General features: G+C 36.8%; 1 protein-coding gene and 1 pseudogene across 2 annotated transcripts in view; one reads left to right on the plus strand and one right to left on the minus strand.

Moving 5' to 3' along the window:
- The window catches only part of VRK2 (VRK serine/threonine kinase 2), a 202089-nt gene that overhangs the window by 16408 nt on the left and 159579 nt on the right, over window positions 1-26102 (minus strand). The window lies entirely within an intron of this gene.
- Window positions 1379-3130, plus strand: LOC308505729 (large ribosomal subunit protein uL4-like; annotated as a pseudogene). Its single transcript has 2 exons — window positions 1379-2291; window positions 2700-3130. The product of its transcript is annotated as a large ribosomal subunit protein uL4-like (transcript).

The raw sequence follows: 26102 nt of genomic DNA on the forward strand, positions 1-26102 counted from the left end.
TGGAGGTCTTAAACAGGAAGTAGTAGACCTTAACCTTTGAGACTTAGGAAAAGCAAGTTAGTATGAACGCAGGTATAGATAAACTAGCTGGGAGAGGACAGGAGGAGGCGGAGAGCCACGGACTAATCTGAGGTCTCAAACCTCATAGCCTTAATTTTTTTGTGAAGAGGCAAGTTCATTTGGATAAGGAAATTGAAGAATATGGTAAGATGTTGAAATGTCTCCGAGTTCAAAAGGGAGCTGACAGGGTGTAATTTTAGGATTGTATTAGGTTGGTGCAAAAGTAATTGCAGTTTTTGCAATTAATTTTAACCTTTTAAACCACAATTATTTTTGCACCAACCTAATGTTATAAGATGGCATTGAGGCCTTAAGATTGGAAACAATGAATGAGTAATAGTGCCAGTATGGATGGTCCTGAGGTTTTTCTCTAGCTTGTCTCAGAATCTCAAGAGTAGCAGATAAAGTAGTCTGTCAAATTGGCCAGGGTGAGATGTTGCTAAGTGTATGTACTGGAAGAATAGTAGTTGAGAGCTTGGAGAGATAATAGTTGATGTGATGAACCATGTAATTTAGGACAGGTATACAAATTAGGTGGGTGGGGGGATGCTAAGAGATGGGGAAAATTGATCAGTCAGGGGATTTTTATAAATAAAGAGATGGTATAGTAAGAGTGGACCTTTACCTACAATGGGTTTGTGCTACCGTGTTTCCCTGAAAATAAGACCTAGCCAGACCATCAGCTTTAATGCGTCTTTTGGAGCAAAAATTAATGTAAGACCCAGTATTATATTATATTGTGTTGTGTTGTGTTGTATCATATTATATTATCCTATACCTGGTCTTATATTAAAATAAGACTGGGTCTTATATTAATTTTTGCTCCAAAAGATGCATTAGAGCTGATGGTCCAGATAGGTTTTATTTTGGGGGTAACACGGTATTATAATAAGAAAAATATAATTTACAGAGTTTTTCTTTTTTTTAAAGTTCATCATGAATTGTAAGTATAGAAGTGTCTTATATGAATATAGCATCCAGGAATTAAAAATACCATTTTCAGGTTATAATAAGAAAGATAAACTAGGATTAAATAGAGAATATATGATATAGACAAACACCTTCTGGTGTTCATGAAACATGTTCCACTTCACTTTATTATTTGTCCCAGACCAAAGAGAAAACTAAAAGTTTTCCAATAAGTTCATTTCCATATTCACACATTACCATCTAGATGTCAGAGTTACTGTGTCAAAGTAAATATGAATAATTTTCAGCATATACCAACAAGGACTTTCGGCTCACCTGTTTTTGGTTTTAACTAAACGGATAGCTAGGAAAATTATAAGAATGAATTAAAAGGTTTACTTTCAGCTTTTCCTGTGGAAGCCGCCGGGTTGAGAGGAGCATGGCAGTCTCCTCTCTTCACCATGGCGTGTGCTCATTCACTGATAGCGGTATACTCCAAAAGGGGGAATCATCTGGCCAAAATGTCACATTGCCTGCTGTGTTCAAGACTCCCACTAGACCAGATATTGTGGACTATCTTCACACCAACTTGTGCAAGAAGAATAGACAACCTGTGCTGTCAGTGAATTAGCAGGTCATCAAACCAGTGCTGAGTCCTGGGATAAAGCTTGAGCTACGGCTGGAATTCCCAGAGTTCGAGGTGGTGGGACTCACCATTCCGGCTAGAGTACCACTGGCAATATGTGTCATGGGGGCTGCATGTTTGCACCAACCAAAACCTGTCACCATTGACACCACAGAATGAACACAGGACAGAACAATACTCCATCTGCTCTGCCTTGGCAGCCTTAGCCTTACCAGCTCTGGTCACGGCTAATGGTCATCATACTGAGGAAGTACCTGAACTTCCTTTGGTGGTTGTAGATAAAGTTGGAGGCTACAAGAAGACTAAGGAGGCTGTTTTGCTTCTTAAGAAACTTAAAGCCCGGAACGATGTCAAAAAAGTGTATGCCTCTCAGCAAATAAGAGCTGGCAAGAGCAAAATGAGAAACTGTCATTGTATCCCACCCAGGGGACCTTGCATCACCTGTAACGAGGACAGTGGCATCATCAAAGCCTTCAGAAACATCCCTGGAATTACCCTGCTTAATGTATGCAAGCTGAACGTTTTGAAACTTGCTCCTGGTAGGCAGGTGGGCTGTTTCTGCATTTGGACTGAAAGTGCTGTCTGCAAGTTAGATGATCTGTGTGGCACTTGGTGTAAAGCTGCCTCCCTCAAGAGCAACTACAGCCTTCTCATGCATGAGATGTTGAATACAGATGTGGGGACAGAGCCAGGAGTGCAGTTTCCAGGCTCTTGCTCTCACGTGGAAAGGTGCTCACTCGGGTAGTAAATGGCCATCAACTGTGATTGGATGGCCATCAGCTGTAGCTAGTTGGCGGTCAGCTGTAACCAGTGAGCCAATGGCCACTAATATTACTGCCGTGGCTACGCTAGCAGAAAAATGGGGATAGCAAGAAGATGGTGGCTGGCAAGCGCGGACTGCTGTTAGGCAGATTATGTAGATCCTGCTTCCTGTGTCTCCAGCCCAGCCACCAGCGAGAATATATTGGTTTGACTCCCCTACCTATGGCTCTGTGGGTGTTCCTGTTTGGCCTCACCGTATCCTGCGTTCGTATGTGGGGAGCGGGAGCTGAGACCCCGCATGACACCCCGCATGACAACAGACCTTAGCAAAATCTTGAAAAGCCCAGAGATCCAAAGGGCCCTCTGCGTACCACGCAAGAAGATTTGTCACAGAGTCCTGAAGAAGAATCCTATTAAAAACCTGAGAATCATGTTGAAGCTGAATCTATAAGCAAAGACCATGCACCGGAAACCATTCTTCACCAGGCCAAGAATCACCAGCTCCTTGGTGTATAAATAGCTGTAATGCTAAAAGCCAAATCCCATGAGAAGGTAGTAGGGAAGAAAGGAAAGAAGACTATTGGCATTACGAAGCAGAAAAAAGCCTTTGGTGAGAAAAAAGGCTATAGCTACCAAGAAACCAGAAGTTGAGAAGAAGCCTGTAGAAAAGCAACCACGACAGAAAAGAAGCAGCCTGTGGCATACACTGAAATTTGTTTATTCCATAAAGGTCAAATCACTTTGGACAGCTAATTTTGAATAAAAACCTGATCAAAGAGGCAAGAAAAGAAAACAGTATATTTAAAAGTTAACACTTTAATGTCATCATTCTGGTAGGGAGCAGTCTAAATTGACTTCAGTGAATTTTTCACTTAGATAAAATATTTTCAGACTTTTTATTACTGACCACAGAATATTTGAAGACAGCTCATTCATTCATTCACTCAACAAGTATGTTTTGAATATCTAGTAGCTACTTGATACTATATTTGGGGCTAAGATTCAAAGGTCCCCATTTTCCTGGGATTCATCCAGTTTTAACACTGAATGACATGCAGCCCAGGAAACTATTTAGTCCCTAGCAAATCAGGATCACTCTACAAAGGTAAATAAACCATAATACTTTGTCACAGGACTTTCTAGACAATTCACCAATAACTATAATGTGATGTAGTAACTTAAGTCTACAATTGTTATCCCAAACTCTTGGGGCCCAGATGTGTTTCAAATTTCCTCACATTTTGGAAAAGTAGTATTGTGCATATGCCATATATCATGCCAACCCGCTAGTATCATCTGGAAAAGCACTCCCATAATCAATGAACACATTATTATTTCTACAGAGAACCTCATGGGTCAGGTCTTGCCCTCAGATAAATTTGTACCAAACACAAAAGGCTTTTGTTGTTAAGAGCTTTTTAGATTTTATAATTTCAGATAAGGAATTCCAGTTCTGTAAGGAGTGGGCTGTCCACAGGTTGATAAGGGATCACATAGGAGCCAAGAAAGGGAGAGAGGAATTAGGAAAAGTTTCCTAGTTATGGTGAATCTTGAGCTGAGTTTTGAAGAATAATGAGCTATTAGCCAGTGAATGATCAGATAGTAGTGTTTAAAAAAAAAAAAAGAAAAGAAAGTTTACTTGTCACCTACTGAAACAATTAACACATTTAATAGATTAATCCTAAATTGGGTCCTCCCTAGGTTTCCTCAGAAACATTTAACAAGAGCTTCTTAATGGGACAGTTTACACTTGATAATGAACTTCCAGTAAAGTCAACATCTTCTGGGCTTCCTGAAAAAAACCAAAAAAACTTTTTGGATATTAAAAGAAATCCTCTGTTAAGAGGTAGAGTGCTGTGTAAGAAATGGGGGAAATTAATACATCTAAGTCATATACAGATATAGATTAATTGAAGCATTATTAACTCAACTATCAACATTTCTCATTACTAGAATTTAACTGAATCTAAAGGTGTTTGTATTACAAAACAACTTTTTGCCCTAAAAGAAAGAATATTTGGGGGTGGTGGTGATGAGGAATGCTTGTCTATCCTTTTGTGCACTAGCATTAACACTTGCTAGTTCAAATCTAATAAAGCCTTCTCCATGAATGCATCATTAATAAAATCTTCAAAATGGCTTCTCTCAACATTTTTTCCCCGATTTTTCATGATTTAATTAGAACGTCTTTTAAAAGGCTGCTTTTACTATGGTAGCATCACATCTGCATTTTCAGCAGTATGCAGTTTAATCACAATGGGTTATAAAGTGAAACTCCCAGTACTTATTGTATTATCTAGTAGAACCCACACATTTCGTATTTTTAGTGCCCCTGAGTCATCATCTTATATTTGTTCATCAACATTTTAACTGCCCCTCTTAAAAAATGTAATTTGACAGTTAATTTTCTAAACTATTATTCCTTTATTTCTTTTCAAAGTAATAACATTTCATATGCTTTTGATATGCTTCATCCTGCACCTGAACCCTGTTCTTTCACAAGTCAAAAGTTATTTCGTTCTTTTTAGCTTATATTATTTTTGCATTTTTTTGTTTAGAGACTTGATAAACCGAAATTCCTCTAAGAAGTTTCATGATCATTAGTAAAAATGAATTATCTATTTTATGCCACATCATTGGATAGTTTTAGAACATATATAAACACTGTGGTGGTAGTATTGAAATTGGTACCATAAGATACACACACACACACACACACACACACACAACATGCTAGCTACTTTGATGGCTGAAAAAATTCCTGGCCACCCACTCCCACCGTACGTCCTCCCTCCTTCCGTTGTCCTCTCCTCTCCTCTCCTCTCCTCTCCTCTCCTCTCCTCTCCTCTCCTCTCCTCTCCTCTCCTCTCCTCTCCTCTCCTCTCCCTCTCTCTCTCTCTCTTTCTCTCTCTCTCTCTCTCTCTCTCTTAAATTTCAGAGAAAAAGAGGGAGCAAGTTATTCAGATAAGCATATATTGTTAAGTATTGTCTACCCTCTTGAAAGCAGGAGCCTATTCTTAGCACCCTCCACTACTACTCTTAGCACAGTGCCTTAATCATTACCTACACTATGCAGAGTAATAGCTTAGAGAATGGGTTCTGGAGTCCAGCTGTCTTGATTTCAGTCCTGGTTCTGTCTTATTAGATATGTGATTTGGGGCAAATTGCTGGACTGTCATTTATTATGAAAACATAGTAATAGTAGTTGCAGCATTTCACTTATGGGGCTGTCCAAATTAAATAATACATTTAAAGCATTTAGAGCTATTTCTGACACAGTAAAAATTTAATCATTGTTAGTTACTAATATTATTGTCTCTCTGTTTCATTTTTCAAGAAAGGCAAATTTCTTTTAAAAAAAATTGTATCCAAGCAGGATATTTATTAATTCATTCTTTTATTCAACAATTATTACTTGGAGCATTTGCCACGTTCTATAACTGTACTAGATTCTGGAGACTTAAGAATAAACAAGAAACACGTGGTCCTATTTTTAGACCTGAGAGTCAACAATGGGCTTCCCAACTAGATAAGCGATTACAGTAACATTATTAAATGTTATGGTAAGAGTAGTGGAGAGTGGTATGGAACCAGAGAATTTACATCCAATCCAAGTTAGAGAATATACCTGGTGTGGAGACCCAGCACATGACAGTAATATCACTTATTGGAAAATACTATGCCTTTCTACTCTCTAAATCTTAAAACATCCCTCTCTCAACTCAGTAGGTGTGTGCAGACTCACAAATTGAGTGTATTTGACCCCAAAGAAGGGTGGAGGCTTAGGGAATCTATATACTTAGAAAGCACTCCAGTTGATTTTTATGAAAGAGTCTGAAGATACTTTGCAATATATCTCAGGCAAAATGAGCAAGATAAGACATACTGGAGTAAAATCTCAATGCTGCTGAAGCATATCAAACTTGTAAGCAAATTGGTACATCATTCCAATGGAACATTAATGAAGGAGACTTTTCAAAGAGAGATTTATCATATCACCTTCTATTCAAAGGTACTCATAAACCATGCCAGAAAGACCCAAGTATCCTATTATAAAAGACTTTCAGAGAAGAAAATTCTCTAGCATTCCTTGATAACACTTCCTAATGATTATAACGTCAATTATCATCATATTCTTGGGTAAAATCAGGAACTTGATCTCTCTTGCTCCTGTATTGAATGTTCTGCACATTTTCCCACCCTCAACCGCTCCTCTAATTTCTTCTTTAAACTTCTTAGTTCCCCTCTTTTATTCTACCCCTTTTTAAAACTCTGTATCTGGAAAGTAGGTGGAACTTGTTTTCATTAAAATAATGAAATTATTTAATTAAAATAATGCAACAATGATAATGTGCAAAGAATAACTCATCTTAAGTACTATTTGTATTTTAAGGTGAGGAAAAACTTAAGAAATACAAATTACATTTTGGAATTTTAGAAACAACTAATGATGTACGCTGGATTTCTTGCAACCCCTAAACTATACCACGCTGGATGGCTATGACTGGAAGCCAAAGCTATTTTTGGTGTGTTTAAATTACTAGGGTATTTATTTTTATACTCCACGTAACTGTATATGTGCTGTTCTAGTCTGAGTGTATATCATGTGGTGAGACCTCTATGGTCTGGCCGTTTCTGAGATATAGGGGAGCAAAATGAAATTTTCCACAATGATTTTAAAAGCCAATCGTTACTCTTGATCTATGGCAGAATAATAATAATAATTGTCACCACTTAAATACTGCCTTTTATCATCAGACCTCAAGGCACAACAACATCGTTACTTTACATTATTTGAGTGAATTTCTTTTGGAAGACAGGGCAAACTGAGAGACACATAATACATGGTTAGTTATGTTAATTTTGTTTTCTTTACCAAATGCAAAATAAATAGCTTGCTAAAAAGCCAGATAATATCTTCAAGATAAACCCTTTCTAAAGTAAGTTATTCTAAACAGATGTGTTTTGTTTTATATCAATGTTAGCTTTAAAAATTTTATTCACACAGACATAAATCCTAGACTTGATTAACTAATACCGATTTTTTTTTTTTTTTTTGGCTTCTATTTTGTCAGAGACACAGAAACAAGCAAATTGCTTGCACACAGAAAAGTGGTTATAACGAACAGGAAAACTACAGATTTTTAAAGCTTTGGTGCCTTCTAAATTTTATGAGTATATTTTGTGGAAAGCTGTGTAAATAGAGCATAATTATTTTAAAAATGGAAGCTTTTGTTATTAGTCATCTAACTGTCATGGGTGTACAAAGCACCCTGCTGTATAGACAAAGGACTGAAAAAAGTTACCTGTAGAGAGTTTTTGCTGTTGAAAGAATAACACTAAAGCAATGGGGTGAACTTTCTGTTCACAGACACAAATACTAAATGCTAAACCTGGCTGAGAGAAAATCAGTTTAGCCTGATAACTGGATTACTTAAAACAAAAATAGAGAAAATTAAGAACTGAAGAGCAGAAAATTAAGGTGGAATAGACTTTAAAGAGTAAGTAGATGATGTAGGCTTTCATTTTCTTTCCCCAACAGTGTCCAGCTAATTAAAATTACAATCAAAATGAAAGAGTCTAAACTTGGAAATATCTTTAGCTAATGATTTTGTCTTTTTAATCATCTTCACATTCAAAGTCTTCTTTTATTCATTTAGGTCTTTACAATAAAATGAAATTGTTTTTCCCTTGTAAATTCCTCCTTTTAATTTTCCTTATCTGCTTCTCTTTATATTATATATTCTGTAGTTCTTTTTTCTCTGCGTTTCTTTATGCCATACATTTTTCAGCTTTTCCTTTTATTTTGAACATACTTTACAGAAGGCAAAAGTTGTATAAGTACAGAGGTTGTATTATTTGAGAATTTAACTGTGGACCCAAATACAACTCTCCTAGGCTCCTTCACACAAACAAAGGTGTACTTGCTCGTTATATGATATATACCCTATAAAAGTATACTTTTAAAAATTAAATGGACTGAGTTTTCTTACTAGAAATGTTTTTCCATTGCCTTTACCATCAGGAATATTCTTTATATTCCCCAGAGAAATCACAGCTAAAGATGTTATTGATTCATGGAAATTTTGCTTTATATCTGTATTTACAAGATATTTATAAGATATCTGTATTTATATTATGTATTATGTTTCTGGAGTAATTATTTGGGGACACAGGAAATGAAAAGGCACCTAAGGAGCATGAAGCCGGTAACGATGGAGCCCTTTATTTAAATAACCAGGTTCAACACACATTAGTTGGGCACCACCATCCATCCATACACCTTGTTACCTGAACCTAGAAGTCAGATCAGGGCTTCATATCGCATACCATCTCTCTCTTGATCAGTTTCTGCTCTAGCTACTGAGGTGGCTGTTTTATTTACCTGCTTGCTAGCCTACAAATATGAGATAAACTTTGGCTACTAAAAGTGTGGGCAGCAGCAGTCACATAGGGAGCTAGTTAAAAATACAGGATCTCTGGCAGCAAATCAGATGTATTGAATCTGATATACTTCATCTAAAGAAGAACCCCAGGTAATTTATATACATACTAAAAGTTAAGAAGTGCTCTTTGAAGCAATCACCTCTAAGCAATCTAGATCTATGATTACTTCTTTTTTGCCCCTTTGTACTCCTTCAAGCCCCACCCATGAGTGGAGAACATACAATGTATAAAGTAGGAAAGGAAGGGATTGGCTTTCAAGCCTGGTCAGCAGAGGACCTAGCCTAGGATATCATTTCCCATGACCTGAGTCCCTTTCTGATAAGCCTAACACATGCAAACTGACTTAAGTGGTGATGATGGCATGCCAACTAAGGCCAGCTTGTCATTATCAATGCCTACCTCCTAGATAAGAGACCAGCATGGGCCCAGCCACATCCAACACCAAGCACAGGGGCAATGAGGGCTTATATTTGGGAGTAGCAGTAGTATACTTCTGCTTTCTACAGCCAAGAATGGGTGTTCCAAGCAAACATCACTATCTCTACACAATTTGTGATATCCAGGTGCATTGCCAGGAAACATTTTGTTCTGCTGATTAGGAATCTAATACTATCTCCTAAGAACTCTCCTACGTTCATCCATTCCACAAACATTGGCTGATGCTAACTGGTTTTCATCTTACCTCTCTGATGACTTCTTTTCCTTATCTTTTGATGACCCCCTTTTCTCTATCTAACCTTGAAAGGTTTGAGTGTCCCAGTTAACCTCTTCTTTTCTTAATATACTTAGATTTCATTCTATGTCCATTCCAATAGCTTCAATTACCATCTATGTGCAAAATATTCCCATTTATATCTCTAGCCCTGCTCTTTCTTCCATGCTTTAAACCCACATATCTATTGCCCACTTGGCATATCACTTTGATTTCTCACAGACACTTCAATCTCAATATGTTCAATACTGAACTCACAATTTTCTATCACTAACCAGTTCTTTCTCTGTTCATGAGCCTAGTAAATAACTATGCTTCCATTTATGCCAATCTTACCTCATAACCAATTAATCAGCAAGGCTTATTGATTCTATTTGTTGTCTTTTGGATCCTTCCATTCCCCCCATGTGCATCACCACTAGCTTATCCAGGTTACTCCAATAGCCTCTCAATTGGTCTTTCCCTGTTTACTCTAATGTATGAAAACTACACCTTAAAAGATAGCCCCAGGAAATCTCATTTCAGATTATCGATAGAGACATCCAATGACCTAGCTAAAAGTTAGTGAAAGCAGTTATCTAACTAACCTCTTAACTAATCTCTGCCTTCACTCTGGCCCTTCTATTATGAATACCACAACCGCTGAGATTTTATACATCAAGCAATGCTATATATTATACTCAGGGTGATTTTTGCCCCTCTCCCCCACAAAATAGGTTCTAATCACATCTCATCATGTCAGTCTCCTGCTTATAATCCCACAAACTCTATTACCTTTATGATAAAATTAAAACTCCTTACTTTGACTTCAATGTATTCCAAGAACTGTCTTCTGCTTCACCGTTAGCATCATTTTATTCCTCTCCACATTCCTATTCTTTATACTCCAGTTTCTTTTGAAAGTACCATATACCTTGCTACCTCAGACTGGCACCTCTGTACATATTGTCCTCTCTTTTTCCAATTAACTCCTATCTGTCCTTTAGATCCTGGATTAATCACTTCCTATGATACTATATCTTATATATCAAACTAAGACAGATCTAAGCTATATGCTTTTTTATAAACTCCTGCTTCTCCTCTGTAACAGATATCATAATTGTATTCTGCTGTATTTGTCCCTACAGTTAGATGTAGGTTCCATCTTGGCAAGGACTATGTTGGTTCATATTTACTGCTTTAGGTGGAGCAATGTCATATGCAAGTAGTTTCTCAATAATAAATATGTCTGAACAAAAATAAAGTACTGAGAGAATGAATAAGTAAAGCATGGCAGGAGCTGAGGATGCAGAAGAATCTGACAGGATAACACTGCTTTGACCTCTGTCATCCCACTGATCACCAAGCTTGATCTGACTGATGTGGCCCAAAGTCCTTCTGCTCCCTGGCTCCTCCATGTGAGCCCCACCTAAATCTTGACTGGATTCTGGCATGTGATATAAATACGAGTGCATGCAGCTAGGACCTGTTTATAAGTGCATGTAGTCACAGACTCTGAAGTATTGGATCATTTTATCAAGTAGGAGGTGTAGTTAGTACTTTATCAGGTTAGTACAGTAGGCTCCGTTGCCTCCTAAGAATAATTCATGAGTAATTATATCTGACTGATGAATAGCTTTTCCTCCAGCTCATCACCCATGACTCAAGAAAGGTCAAACTACCGAATGTCCTAAGCCTGCAGGTGATGAAGAGATGAAGTCCTCAGCAGTGGTCACCTTCACACAGCATTCTTCCCCATGCATATTGGCCTGGGTTGAGTTAGTAACCATTAGACCTAGCAAACTAAGGTTTTTAAAATTCACATTTGTCTGGATGTGGAGGCAGTTCATCTTACGGACAGAACAATTTCCACTTCAACTGTAGTTTGGGGCAGTATAAGGATGGATGTAACATTCTCCTATCACTACAGGTACTGCTGAGAATGGATGCTTGGGTGATCCATTCTGTTGAACATTCCTCAAATATGTTCAAATACATTCCTCAAATAGGACCTATGTTTACAGTTCTTTGTTAATCTCGTTTTAGAGTTTATTATAAAAAAAAATTCATAATAACCACCAAACCGTGTCATAAAAATCAATGCAAGTGCCACATATGTATTTCATATATATGTGTATATATATATGAAATATATATATAGTATGTATATATATATAAAATATATAGCTATATATAATATACATAAGGAAGATCATAGCTTATCCTGAATCTCACGATTCCTGTTCTGGTGCTTTTTCTCACTCATTTATAGTCTCAAAGAACAAAGGGATCAGAAGGATTGTCTCTTTTGTCCAATCTTCTCCTTAATACAGAATTCCTTTTATACAACCCAGCACAAATGAATAATCCATCTACAATCTATAACTAATCATTTAAATTATATTAAATAGTTTTAAAACACCTATTATTCTAGACTAGACTTAAATTATGTTATTTGCAACTAGTTTAAATGGATCATTTTCTTGAAGGCCAGGTCATTGTCAGATCCATACATGTGGCCATTGAACAAGTACCTAAAAATGTAAGGCTCAGAATTTTTGACACATCCCATAAAATATATAAGCCTACAGCAAATAGCATGTTATTTTGAGAATTGTTTAAAAAAATAGAGTTTATTAAACCCTACCAAAATCTTTTATGAATGGAATAAACAAAGTATTTTTTTCCAGGGGAAATATTTTCTATGACATTACAAAGCAGCATTTTTCAAAATAAAATCTATTTGAAACCCAAGGGTTCAGTTTGTTAGAGGACCCCATAAAAAATGCTAGTACTAAATGAACTAACATTGTTATTTTAAAAATAAAACAATTTATTGAACTATCCTATCAGCACCATAGATTAGTTTACAGTCATTTCTTTAGTAAAGACTTTAGTATTTTTTTTCTATATAATTTTCAGTTATGGATGAAATCGCCTGTAAAAAAATGACTACTATTAATCCTTCTCTTATATAATCTTAAATGTATATTTTTCATGTTCCCCTGCTGAATTCCAAATTAAAGTATTTTAAAGGTATATTTTATTGGCTCCAGTACTTTGGATTTCAAAATTCACTATTTTTTGCCTCAGGGCAAAATGCCTTTGCACTATAATTCATCTTGTATTTTCAAAAAACAGAAATACAAAATTCAAATTCAAATTTTACCTTTCCTCTTCAATAAAAATACAAAATTTAGATTTATCAGTAATATCTTTGATTTGACAATTCAGAACCTAGCCATATGATTCAACATCTTTAACATCTCTTTTGAATCAATAGACAAGCAACTGGTAAATCCACCAGGTCTGAGTGAAAAAGAAAAATAGAGTATTGCTAGCAATTTTGTAGTTTGGGTAGGGAAACAGAACAAATGCACATGAAATAAGTGAAAACACTTTCAGAGAAACATTGTGCAAATTTCTAAAATGCAGTCTTCACATAGAACAAAATCAAAATGTAGATGAAGGGTGCATTAAAATTAAGGTATAATTAGGATGATTAAAAAAACACTTTTTGAGCAAGCTTTTGAAAAAGTTAAAATATATGAATTGGCAGGTGAGAGCAGGGATTTCTAGTGAGAAGAGTAGGGCAAAGACATAGGAAGGAGCAAATGAGGCATGGGTGAAGAAAATACTAATGGCCAGAGCAGAGGTTGGATGCAACCTTTCCATCCACACACTTCTTTAATCTTATAATCCCATTTCTTTCAGTCCATCACCTATCACTTCTTTGCCTATTCTGCATAGTCCCTATGGTATATCACCTCAACCACTCTGTGACCAAAACACTCAAGGCCTTAGATCCCACCTTGTTCTACTACACCCTCTACCCCCCAGCCCCACCCCAGGCATGGTTAGTTTCAGAAATCAGAGGAAGAAGCTTTGTAGCCAGCCCTGTGCAGTCATTGCTAGGGAATTGAACAAACGTGACTGAATTTGAATTATCTTTCTAATGTGATTCACAATCCTACTTTCACTGTGCTTTGTTTTATGTCTTTTAATGATAATCTTAACAAATTTCATGTTAAACTATTACCTCTATAAAACATTTTTTTTAATTATCAATGTTGGAAAACAAAACTTTCTCAGGTAGAGTAATAGTTCCCCTACACCCTATCCAACTGTCCCTGAAAGTTGTACTTCCAGTTATAGCCACAGATAAAGCCCCAACTTTGGATCGATTTATTTTTTTCAGTTTTTAAATCCAGAATGTTGAAGAAGAATTCATACTTGCTCATGTGGCAGCTGGAAACCCATTATATCTGGTTTCATCTGGGCTTTCAGAGGCATTTGGCAAAAATTCTACATGTCTCCTATCTTTTTCAGTGTATTCTCCCTTGTTCCGTTTGCTCTCATATCTCCTACCCCAACACCACTCTGTTGAGGACATCATTGATCAAATACCATACAAGAAGACCAACCTGTTCACCTGATTGTTAAGGAATCTGTTCTCCATTGTGGGCCTTCTGCTGAGCATTTGCTGGAGGTACAAACATTTCCAAGCTCTGGGACTATTTTAGGAGATCCACTCACAGATACAACCTATTCCATAATCTTGCTTTTTACCAGTCTTTTGACCTTAGTCCACGCAAATCCTAGATAATCCATACTATTAGTCACTGCCTAGGAGTCAGTATATATCCTGACCTCAGGCCAGATCTTCTTCCATGAAAAGTGTCTAACATGTAAAAGCACAAGTTCTGCCTCCTGAAGCAATTTCTCTTCTCCATTAGCCTAAAAGTGAGCAACCGTCTTCCATCCGGTATAGGCATATTGTGTACAGCCATCTTTAAACCAGGATGCCTCACTACCTCCACTACTTAAATCAGGATGTGAAATTGACTTTTATGTCCCCAGTCAATTGCCCATAGGAAAGTCTTCCTAGGATATGCATGTGAGTTGAAACAAGTGCTGCAGTTTGCAGAAGGCATAGGAAGGTAGGTCATGTTCAGTTATTAAATTACTGGGTACCACAAACTTTATGGCTATATAACTTTATGGTTATATAGAACACAGTTCACTACTGGAAGCATAAGCCAAATGGAATCCTATGGCCAGTGTCCTCCAGAGTTAATATTGAGTCAGGAACTGTTCCATAAAAATGTTAGCTTCTGAAGAGGGCATGGTCTTTGTCCAAACTTGAGGATTCTTCTCCATGTGTCTCCTACTTGCACTTAACGAGTCTCTTCAGTATCTGTCTAAAATACTAGCCCTTACCATAGCTGTGTAAATAAGAAAGTGTGTGTGGCTACAGAAAGTTCAAGCACCATCGGAGCTTCCAGGTCATAAGCACCGATTGACAGCTAGTTGCTCTGAAATCATGGACTAGATGCTAAGCTTTCTTTTCTTATGAACCTCAATTATAGATGGATAATTTGGATCACCTTGCTAATGGTGAGAGTAAGACACACTAATATGATACATTCAAAATTTAGATACCCATTTTGAAAGGAGTAACCTGCAATGTCAGATCGACAAACACCCAGGCCTTTGACTGCCATATCTGAGGTCTTTATTTTTACAGAATTTCACAGGCATACATATGGCTTACAGAAACATCTACAATCATTTTTACTGTCTGATCTTCATGTCCTATCATCATGATATTTTGTGGATATTGGATCAAAATGATATATTACTTGTATCAAAGTGGTATCATGGTTAAGGTCCCAGCAAACTAGATGGTAGCATAAAGAGCTGACACATCACTGAGATATGACGATAAAGGTTTATTGGTGCTTCTGTCAATGAAAGCCAATTACTGGTAATGCCATAAACCAAATGGATAAAAAAATGTTTTGACAAGATCAATAACTACACCATAAGTGCTAAAAGATACATCAATTTATTCTAGTAAAGAAGGAAATAAAAAACTGCAATAGCAGCCAAAATTTGAGACTCAACTGATTTTGTTTCTAATAATCCACTTGCCGTCCCCAAGACTTTGAGATGACAAAAGCCAAAACAGCCTGTTAAATTCATCAACAAATCTACACCATTCAGGAAGCAACCCCAAGTGTTGTAGTGCTCCTGTTCATTCCTTATTTTGGGAGGGAAGGAGAGTGCCAAAGGGCCTCTCCTTGGCCCTTTCTAAAATACTAGCCCTTACCATAGCTGTGTAAATAAGAAACTGTGTGTGGTTCTGCCAGTTTCCTGAAATATTCATTCCAACAATTCCCTAAGAATCTGAGAAAATGACCCAAGCTACTTTTAGAAGTCTCACTCAGCCTACCATGAAATAAACTCAGGTAGGAACTCCATTTAAAACCTGGATTCCATGAAGATCCCCAGCTTTAACCAGCTCTCTACAGTGGAATTACAGGTTCTCAGGAATTAATGATCAGATTGAGTTACATCCAGCATATCACAACTTTAAGTGTTTCCCATTTCTCAATGCACAAGTATTCAGGTTAACGACTGCCAGCCCCACTGGGAAAGACAAAGTCGAAGAGTCACAGTACGCCTGGGCAGGGTTTTTCCTCAGAGGTATTAGGTTCCCTTTCACTGGGTGATGCTGAATCTGTGAACCCAAAATTCTCTAGCACGTTGGCTCCAGAGAGGAGCCTCTGTTCACCTGACCTAAAATAGCTTTTATTAAATAAATCAAGACACACCTTAATTGGCTTTCTGTCTATTTCATTCTTGGGGACCCCACGATTAATTAACCACAGACAGAGATTTCTGCTACTGAAGTCATTCCTTGATTCCTGAGTGTAGCATCCGGCTGTTAAAACAATACCCACTTTGCTTCAGACTGTTCACAGCCATCACCTGGGCCACGCCTCCGCTGGCTTCTCAAATTCCCACTGAGACCAGGAATACCGTTTTTATTGTAGCTCCTTCCAAAAGCATCCCAAGCCCGGGGGGGGGGGGAGGGGGGGGAAGAGTCAGCAAAGCACTTTTAAATATTTGAGTATTTCCCTTTTTGCTCTATTTTTATTGGAAAGGGAGAGGAGTCTTCAGGGCCCTGCCAGGATATAGGGAGGAGATACATGGTCCGTTTAATCTATTTTCTTATCTCACAAAGTCTTGAAATTCTTTCCCTGCATCGTACCAAGGACTTTCTGGCCTATTATTTTACCAAAGGAGACCAACACTGGGTTCCCGTTTGCTTTAACAAACCCAGAAAAACTTAAAACTACAGCCAACTGCTTGAGCTACCACACTGAATTCAGTATGTCTGAGGAATAAACCCAATATAATGAATACAATTCACTTGTGTTCAGAAACAAACAAACAGAAAATCTTAGATTTCCAACACTGGCTGCACATCAAAATAATATAAAGAGTTTTGTTTTTGTAAAAAAATTATGATGCTTATCACACCCTCCACTCCTAAACATTTCAATTAGAAGTTTTGGGGTTAAACAAAGCATCTGCATTTTCTCAAAACTGCCCATGGGATTTTCATCCACAGTGAGGTTTGTGGACCACTGCTGTAGAAGTTCTCATTCATTTCTAAGGTTTCTATTACCACCTATTAACATATATCAATGATGTATATTTATAAATCCTTCTAAGATCTGTCTTCTAAGCTTCAGCACCCCAAACAATATTTTTCTCTTTGACTCTCTTTAAGTTTTCCAACAATCTGAAGGCTTGCACAATATAAAAGGAATTATAAAATATTTGCTCTTACCAAGTGCAAAGAACTATGCCAAGGTCAAAGTAAAAAAATCAACTTTGGTCCCTATCTTCTTTGTGTAGACATTTGATCACCTATTGGGGGGCTTCTTAGCCTCAGCACTACTGACATTTTGGGCTAGATCTCTTTGTTGGGGGATGAGGGGTGCTATCTTGTGCATTGTTTAGGAGCATTCTTAGCCTCTACCCACTAGATTACAGTAGCATACTACTCTCTCGCCTTTGTGACAACTGAAAATGTCTCCAGATATAGCTAAATGTCCCCTGATAGTGAAAATTGCCCTTGGTTGAGAACCATTGGTCTATGGTCATATCTTCATAAAGATTTCTTAAGAATGCAAATTCACAAGATTTTACATTCTTGTGAAATCTTTACGTAGGGATATGTTCATTTTCTCTTATTGTTTCTAGTCTTGGATGTTTGCATAATATCATTATCAAAACTTCACCAATCCAGAAATCATTCTTTCCCAGGACAGCTGCATATGCTTTCACAATTGGTTTGTTCAAATCAGTATGCAAAATTTCTTATTGCTCTTGAGTATTACGTTTCCTAAGTCTCTTTTTTAAGTTGAATAGTCCTTTCCCATCCTGCTGTGTTATTGTTTTGTTTTTTTATAATTTTTTTATGCCATTGAATGGGTAAAGTTTGGCTCAGTTGTCCTATGATATAGTTGACATTCTGCATTTGCCTGACTGTCCTCCTAATGTCATTTAGCTTGTTCCTCTATCCCTGTTTTATCACTAAACTAGAAGTTACTTCAAAAACTTGATTAGATTTTTGTCAAACATTTTTAGTGCTGTACTTATTGCAACACATCAGTTGACACTTAATGTATGGTTGTCCACCTTTTAACTAAATAGGTTTCAGGTGATAATAGCCTGATTCCACCATTATAAAATTGATAATTTTGCATTGCAAGAATATTTATTTTACCATAATTTTTCATATCATGGTTTAAGCACCTATTGATGCTTATTGCCTAAGTCAATTATTTCTTTAAGAGTTATAAAATGTTCATTTTTTGGAAGTCCATTTTGACACAAACAATTTGAGGTGACAGACATCTATAGCAGAAATACCATGTATTAGGTTGGTGTAAAAGTAATTGCCATTTAAAAGGTTAAAAATAATTGCAAAAACCACAATTACTTTTGTACCAACCTAACAGTAGTTAGGTATGCAATTCTGAAGGATGAGGTGACAAAGATACATTTAAAAGTCATTAGTATGTGGCTAACATTTAATATCTATAGACTAGATGGGATCACTAAGGGGAGAGGATAGATTGAGAAGAGGGTCCAGTAATGAACAATCAGTCTCCACAACTCTTAGAACTGGAGGCAGAGAAGATGCCAAAAGAGGGTTGAGAGGGAAGATCTCTACCTCCTTAATATCACTTCTCATAACTATTTCTTTAGCACTTTCTGTAGATTATGGTAATCATCTCTTAATTGATCTTACTGCCTCTGCCATGCTCCAAATCTATCAGATCAGTTCCTGGATTAAAACCCTTGAATAGCTCTGCATTGCCTTTAGGATAAAACCCAAATGTCTACTGTCACCATATGAGACTCTTTCTGATATTTTTCTTTGCTACCTGCTCAGCCTCAGATCTTAACATTTCCCATCCCTTACCTCTAAGCACTTCATGGCAGTTTCCCTAAACATTTCAAGCCGTTTCATGTTTCTGTACCTTTTATTCTGCTTCTTTGTGGGAGAATTTAGTTCACTTGGTGAATACCTAACCCAGATTTTAGGACTGAGCTGAAAGCAAGTCACTTATTAAACCTTTTCTGACCCCAGTAATGTGGAATTTACCACCATTATTTTATTCTGCCCCACTGTGGAGTTTGCGTGTGTGTGTGTCTGTCTGTCTGCCTGTCTCAAAATGTGACCTTAATGCACTGCTCTACAAACTGAGTACAAATATCATCACTTATTTTCTTTCCAGTTAACTACCTAGAGTAGATCTTACATGCCATATTAGGAGAAAAAAGTACATTTCTTTTTCTCCCTCCCTCAAATTTTCCAAGTTTCTAGAGGCTTACATAATCTAAAAAGGATAATCAGAAGGATATTCACCCTGTGATAGGCATTAGTGCTGTGAAAAAAAAAAAAAAAAAAGTCCTGGTTCTCTGTTTAAGTGCATAATGAGTAAATACTTTTCTGCTCCCTTGAAGAAAGAAATGGCCATGTTATTTGCTTTAGCCAATGAAATGTAAGCAGAAATGACATGTCTCCCTTCCCTGTAGAAGCCCTTAAGGCCCTGTATTTGATTTTTCCTTCCTGTCCCTCTGCTGCAGGGGTTGTGGATACATGTGTTGCAATGGAGTATTCATCCGCCTGGGTTCCTGTGTGATGAGCATTTGAACCTGTATTGGAATGTAGTATGGGCACGAAATAAACTTTCTTTGTATTTAGCTACTGAGATTTTGGAATTGGTCCGCACAGGACAACCAGCCAATGTTGGCTGACATACACAGTAAGCAGAGAGGGTACAGAGTAAGATGATTTTAGTAAGCAAGTTTGGTAATCAAGTCTGGGCTGCTGAAGAGTGTTACCTCACACCCCTGTCGAGCAGAGTTTTTTAGCCTTAGCATGTTTGACATTTTGGTCTGGAAAAATAAATTTTGTTGAAGGAGGCTGTCCTATGTATCGTAGGATGCTTAGTAACATCCCTAACTACTAGATGCTAGTAGTACCTTCCCCCACCCCACATCCATTTATGACAACCAAAATGTCTTCAACCATTGACAAATATCTCCGGGGGTCAACACTGCCCCCAATGGAACACCCCTGCTATAGGGGATGGATGCAAGTCTGATTTTGATGTAACTCTTTACTCAGGCTGCTATAGACTTTTGAGAGAGAAATGTCACTCTTTCGGAGCTGAATTCTTCCAGTGTTCCCTAGGCTCACAGTTTTTAAGTCTTGGCTTTTCCAAGGGCACGGGGCTCAAAACACCTTTCACTCCCATGCAATGGCAACTCCAGAAAACACACACTTTAAAGCTCATTCAGATGTCTGCTTCTTGTGATCCTGGATCTACTATTCTTGAATATTCATATCATCAGGGGTGGGGTCCCTTTTGATCCTGAAACAATATCTAATTTATACATATAGCACAGTAGATATACCAAGCCCTTTTTGGCTCAGATAACCTAATGGGACTCCAGTGAAGCCACATATTTTGTTTGCTTGGGAAAAGGGAACTAACTTCGGTGCATCAGAGCAACTTGTCCTCTGTGGAAATCTCTTTCACTAGGAAAGAGAGAGAGAAAAAAAAAAACTTTACAAGTTTAATTCCTGTTGGGATATCCTAATGATAATAATTACTATTAGCATTATTCTTAATAATAATTACTAACATCTGTTGAGAACTATGTGCTATAAGACATGTTACATATATCTCATTAATCCTCTCACAATTCTAAAAGTAAATATTTTTGTTATTCCGTATTTTATAGTTAAGGAAACAGGGACATAGAATTGTTATATAAATTTCCCAAAGTTATGCACTAGTAACTTTCAGAGTCCAGACTTAAATCCATTCTGTTTAACTCTTAAGACTTCCTAGCCCCTTAACTACTTTCATAAAAATATAATCAAGTGAGAGTTCCACTGAAAAAGTGAAAGGAGGACCTATTGGAGACCATTCTCCAGTGAAACAATCACAACTGGTAAGAATTATACAAAAAATAAAAATATCTAGCATCACTAGGAAACACAGATGAAAAGAAGATTTACAAATGGCCAATAACCACTTGAAAAAATGCTCAATATCATTAGTCATGAGGAAAGAAACAATGAGATACCACTTCATACCCACTAACATGACTATAATCAAATTGGTATATATTAACAAGTGTTGGAGAGAATGTGGAGAAATTGGAACTGTTATGCACTGTTGGTGAGAATGTAAAATGGTATAGAATTTGGAAAACAGGCTAGAAGGTCTTTAAAAGGTTAAATATCTCTAGAGTTACCACGACTCAGAAATTCCAGTTGACATATACCCAAGAGAAATAAAAACATATATCTACATAGAATTTTACACATAAATGTTCATAGCACCATTATTATTAATAGCTAAAAAGTGGAAATGACTTAAGTGTCCATCAACTAACTCATGGTTGAGTAAATAAACAAATGTGGTATATCCATGCAATGGAATAATATTCCACTGTGATTGAAATACTGATAGATGCTACAACAAAAGACAAACCTTGAAAACCTCAGGTTAAGTGAAAGAATCCAGTCAAAACAGGTCACATATTGTGTGATTATATTTATTCAAAATGTTCAGAATAGGCAAATATATAGAGACAGAAAGCAGACTAGTAGACTACCTAGGACTGAGATTGGGAGTAGGATAAATGAGGAATAACTGGTAACAAGTGATGGAATTGCACAACTTAAAGGGGTGAGTTATACATGAGTTATATCTCAATAAAGCTGTTATATAATCAAATGTTACAGTGTCTTCCTGTACTAGACAAATAAATCCTTGAGTGTAGGAGCCATGTCTCACTCATCTCTCAACTTCTTGATTTGTCATAGAAGTTTAGTAGAGAGGTAAAGAGTGTGGATTTTGGAATTAGATTTACCTGAGTTTGAGTCCCGGTATTATGACATACTAGTTTTGTGGCCTTAGGAAAATCATTTCACTCCCTAAGCCTCAGTTTCCTTACATGTATAATGGAAATAATAGAATTAACATCATCAAGTTGTCACAGGGATTCAGTGAGATAATGCATGAAAACACTTGCTATAGGACCTGGCATATAGAGAGTTCTCAAGAAATATATCTTGTTTATACTAGTAGGTGTGCAATCAACATGTTGAAAGGACAAAAGGAAATAAAGCAATATAATGTATGTGTGGTCAATAGGGTTTGGGTATAAGATCTTGAAAAACAATCTAAATATGGTTATGGTGTTGAATTTCATACTGCCAGGATGACTAGCATGTTACAACATATTCTTGAGTTGGGGGATATACAAACTTCTGTGATGGCATTTTATAGCAACTGTGAAGAAGAATCTTTTAGAGAAGCGGTATTATAGGCAATGAAGCAAACTGTAGAAGAAAATGTGAATAATAATTTTCGCCTGGAAGGAAGAAGTCACTTCTCTTCAAACATAGCTATAAAATGTGGATAGTCATCCTTGTTCTAGCTACCCAATTGGAATATCAAATAACTCAAAAAGCTCAATCAACATAACAAATATGAATGAAAAATACACAAATGAAAGTCATTTTCAGTATTAAATTCGTAGTCCTAGACAATAATAATAGCTATCCTGTACATATACTTATTCAAATGTTAATTGATAATTAGGATTGGGTTCCCCATAAAATGGACCCTGAGAGGGAAAGATTATTAGGAGGAAGTTTATTTGAGAGTTTTCTGGGGATCAACACCTGTAGAGGAATGGAAGGAAGCAGGATTGGATGGAGGGAGAAGTGGGATTGTGATTCAGGTACAACAAGGCTTTTGTGATTGTACAAGGAGCTCTGAAGATGAGATGGCCCTTCAGAGTCCCTGTCATTATGGGGAGAGAGAGAGAGGCCCTTATATCCATGTATTAATAATCATTAGGTAAGAATTGCCCTGGGAACAGGTCCTGACATCAGCTCCCTTTTCCACAGAGAGCAATTCACAGGAAGGGCTGACAGCTGAGAGCTGTCAATGGCCAACCTTCTCAGCAGGTGAAGTGACGTCAGTCAGTCCTGCAGGGAAATTTGGGCAGCAAGACACATCATCCCTGACAATGATATTGTGGAGGGTTGGAAGTCAATGGGTGAATTTTACCAAAAGATTTCCAATTCGGATAAATCAGGCCAACTGTGTTGTTTTTACCTTTGCTATTTGAGGAAAAAAACCCCACGCTTTACTTTTTGACTTAATGACTAAGATAATCTCAGGTATGTCCATAACTGACAATTTTCTAATAGAAAATGCTTTTGGTAATCAGGATTATTGAAAAGATATGCTATATAGTCAAAATATCAAATGGTATAATCATTAGGTCATTTTAGTTGCTAGAAAAAAAGAATTTCCTTTCATGAGGTAAGTTCATTAAGGTTTGGGACAGAGGATTTACTGATTACATCAGATCTATCGATCTATCTATCTATTCATCTATCTAATCACCATTGAGTTACTTTGATGTGAAAGTTTTGCATACATCTGCAAAGCAATCTCCTTTAAAATCATTAGCAAGCAAAACAATGCAGTTTCAAAATATTTTGATAATGAGCCAAACACATTTGAGGCACACAGAAAAGTGTTTGATTGTATATGATGAGAAAAAGTAATTTATTTTTGACACAAAAGTCTTTTTCCAGATTTCTTAAACAGTGAAAGTCTGCTCCCATTTTGATCCATTGGACTCATGATGTGAGACTGATATTTGAACAATTTAAGAAGTCAGTTTAAAATACATTTTTCCCCAAAGCCTAAAAACTTTTAAATCTTGAAAAGTTTTTATTTTTATTTTTTAATGACTTTTTTCTGAGAGTTTTAAATGTTCAGAATTATTGACTTTATAAATTTAAAAAATGAGTAAGAGGAAACATATGTATAATCACGTTACCAAATTTTAGTATGAATTTGTTACTGGTCTATAGTACTAGGTATTCTAAAGGTATTCAGTTTTATTACTCCTCAGTAAAAGGAGGCTAATGAAGTGTTTTCAAACAGAACTTCAGCAGAAAGAAACAAAAATCCTCTGATAAATAGATAAAATGATTTATAATTGTTTTTCCCAGGGTAGTTGTTTTGAATTAATTGAATGTGTTTGTGGATTGTTAATCTGCACAATATCACCTGGGTTTTATCAAGAAATAAATGGAAGAAAAATAGTAGCACCTCAAAACCATGGTCTTTCAACATTTTCACTTACCCTCCTCCCCGTATTAAAATTTTTTACTGCATGTATTTCTGTTGACATCTAAATTTTGCATTATAAATTTAAATAGTTCCAAAGGATATAATTTTGGCATATTGCAAATATTTGACTTTTTATAGGAAAGCTGTTCCTTCACACTTTTAAATGTTCAAAAGGAATCTAAATACCACAGCAATTTGATACCTACTGTATTAGTGAGAGTAATGCATGCCACATGCTAGTGTAACAAATGAACTCCACAATTTCAGTGCCTTAATATGAAATATAAAAGTTTATTTCTCCCTCATATCAAGTCAATTGGAAGACATTTCAGACACGGCTTCTTTCTACTTTGTGCCTCCATAATTCCTGAGAGCTTCAGAATGCTTTGATTCAAGCCAGTGGACAGGAAAAGAATGTTGAATCAGGCATGGAAGGTTTTTATGAGCCACCCACATTCCATTGGCTATAACTCAGTAGCTATAACTCAGCCACATCAAATTGCAACGGAGGTTGGAAATGTAGTTGAAGTATGGATCCAGGAGAAAGAAGAAATGGGTTTGGTGAGCTCATAAAAGTCTCCACTCTTCTGATCATTAAATATCCTTCCCACACATTAAATATTCTCACCCTTTCCCAAAGTGGACAATCCGATGTTTTATCTGTCATTGAATTCATCTCAGATTTCAGGATCTCTCAGCGGTAAACATCCTCTCTATTAGAATCTGTATTTAGAGTCCTATGGTCACTGCCACCATCTCTGCCGCCCCCCCCCCCCCCGCCCCGCCCCATACACACACTCACACACAATGATACTGTGGTGGAGCAGGGACAAGACAACTACAGTAAACTTACCCATTTGGAAAAAGGAAGAGTAGAAGTGTTGTGCGGGAGACCCTGCTCACTGCGCCATGTGTCGTGCAGGGATTCTAGTCCTGCTTCCCGCACATAAGAACGCAGGACATGGTGAGACCAAAAAGGAACATCCACAGAGCCATAGGTAGGGGAGTCAAACCAATATATTCTCACTGGCGGCATCCGCCTCTCTGCAATCCGCTCTTGTTAGCCTCCATTCTTTTCTGCTAGCGTAGCCACAGCAGTTATATTAGTTATAATTAGTTATATTAGTGGCCAATGGCTCACTGGTTACAGCTACAGCTGATGGCCATTCAATCACAGTTGATGGCCATTTACTATCTGAGCCAGCACCTTTCTATGTGAGGCCAAGAGCCTGGAAACTGCTTTTTGGGGTTCTGTCCCCACAAGAAGTCACAGAGTAGTTATTATGTTCATAGGGGTCAGCAAACCTTGCAGGGTAAGGACTGTAAGGAACCCCTGCCCAGGCAGCAGAAAGTTTCTTGATTTGCTTTTCATTCTGCTCAATGTATAGTTGTATCTGTTTCTCCATAGACCTGTTAACATTGACTTTATACAAGATTTTGAAGAATAAAAAGTGTTACTAATTTTTGATAAAGATACGTGTTATTTTGAAATTACTATATTATATATAAAAAATCATTTATGAATTTTAGAGTGAATTTTGTTTTTGTTAATTTAGTTATTTCTCAAAAATGCCTAAAATCAGCTATTTTCATATTACAGATATTCCATGTTATTTTGCTTGCTCTATTTTGTCTATAGACAGAAACAAGCACATTAAATAGAAACCACATTACAATTTTAGCAAGTCTCATCCCTATCAACAAAGGATTCTTTAAAGGAATGGCATAAACCAAAACCATATCTTATTTATTTTCCATAGCTGAAGGACGTCTTAGGATAGAAAATATACTTGTAATTTCATGGATTCCTTATTCAATTTGTAGCATATTTCATTACTATATAGATCACACATAAATTTTCAAAATGTAAAATTGGTTCTTTAGTTCTTTATTTCTTCTTATAACATTACCTACTCAACTGATTTCTTGATCCTTAATACTTTTATAGATGATGTTCATTTCAGTTAGTCAACAAAATATAAATTATTTTTAGTACTTGTGGGGACAGAGCCAGGAGAGCAGTTTCCAGGCTCTCGGCCTC

This window comes from Rhinolophus hipposideros, assembly GCF_964194185.1.
Source record: "Rhinolophus hipposideros genome assembly, chromosome: 12".
NCBI lineage: Eukaryota > Metazoa > Chordata > Mammalia > Chiroptera > Rhinolophidae > Rhinolophus > Rhinolophus hipposideros.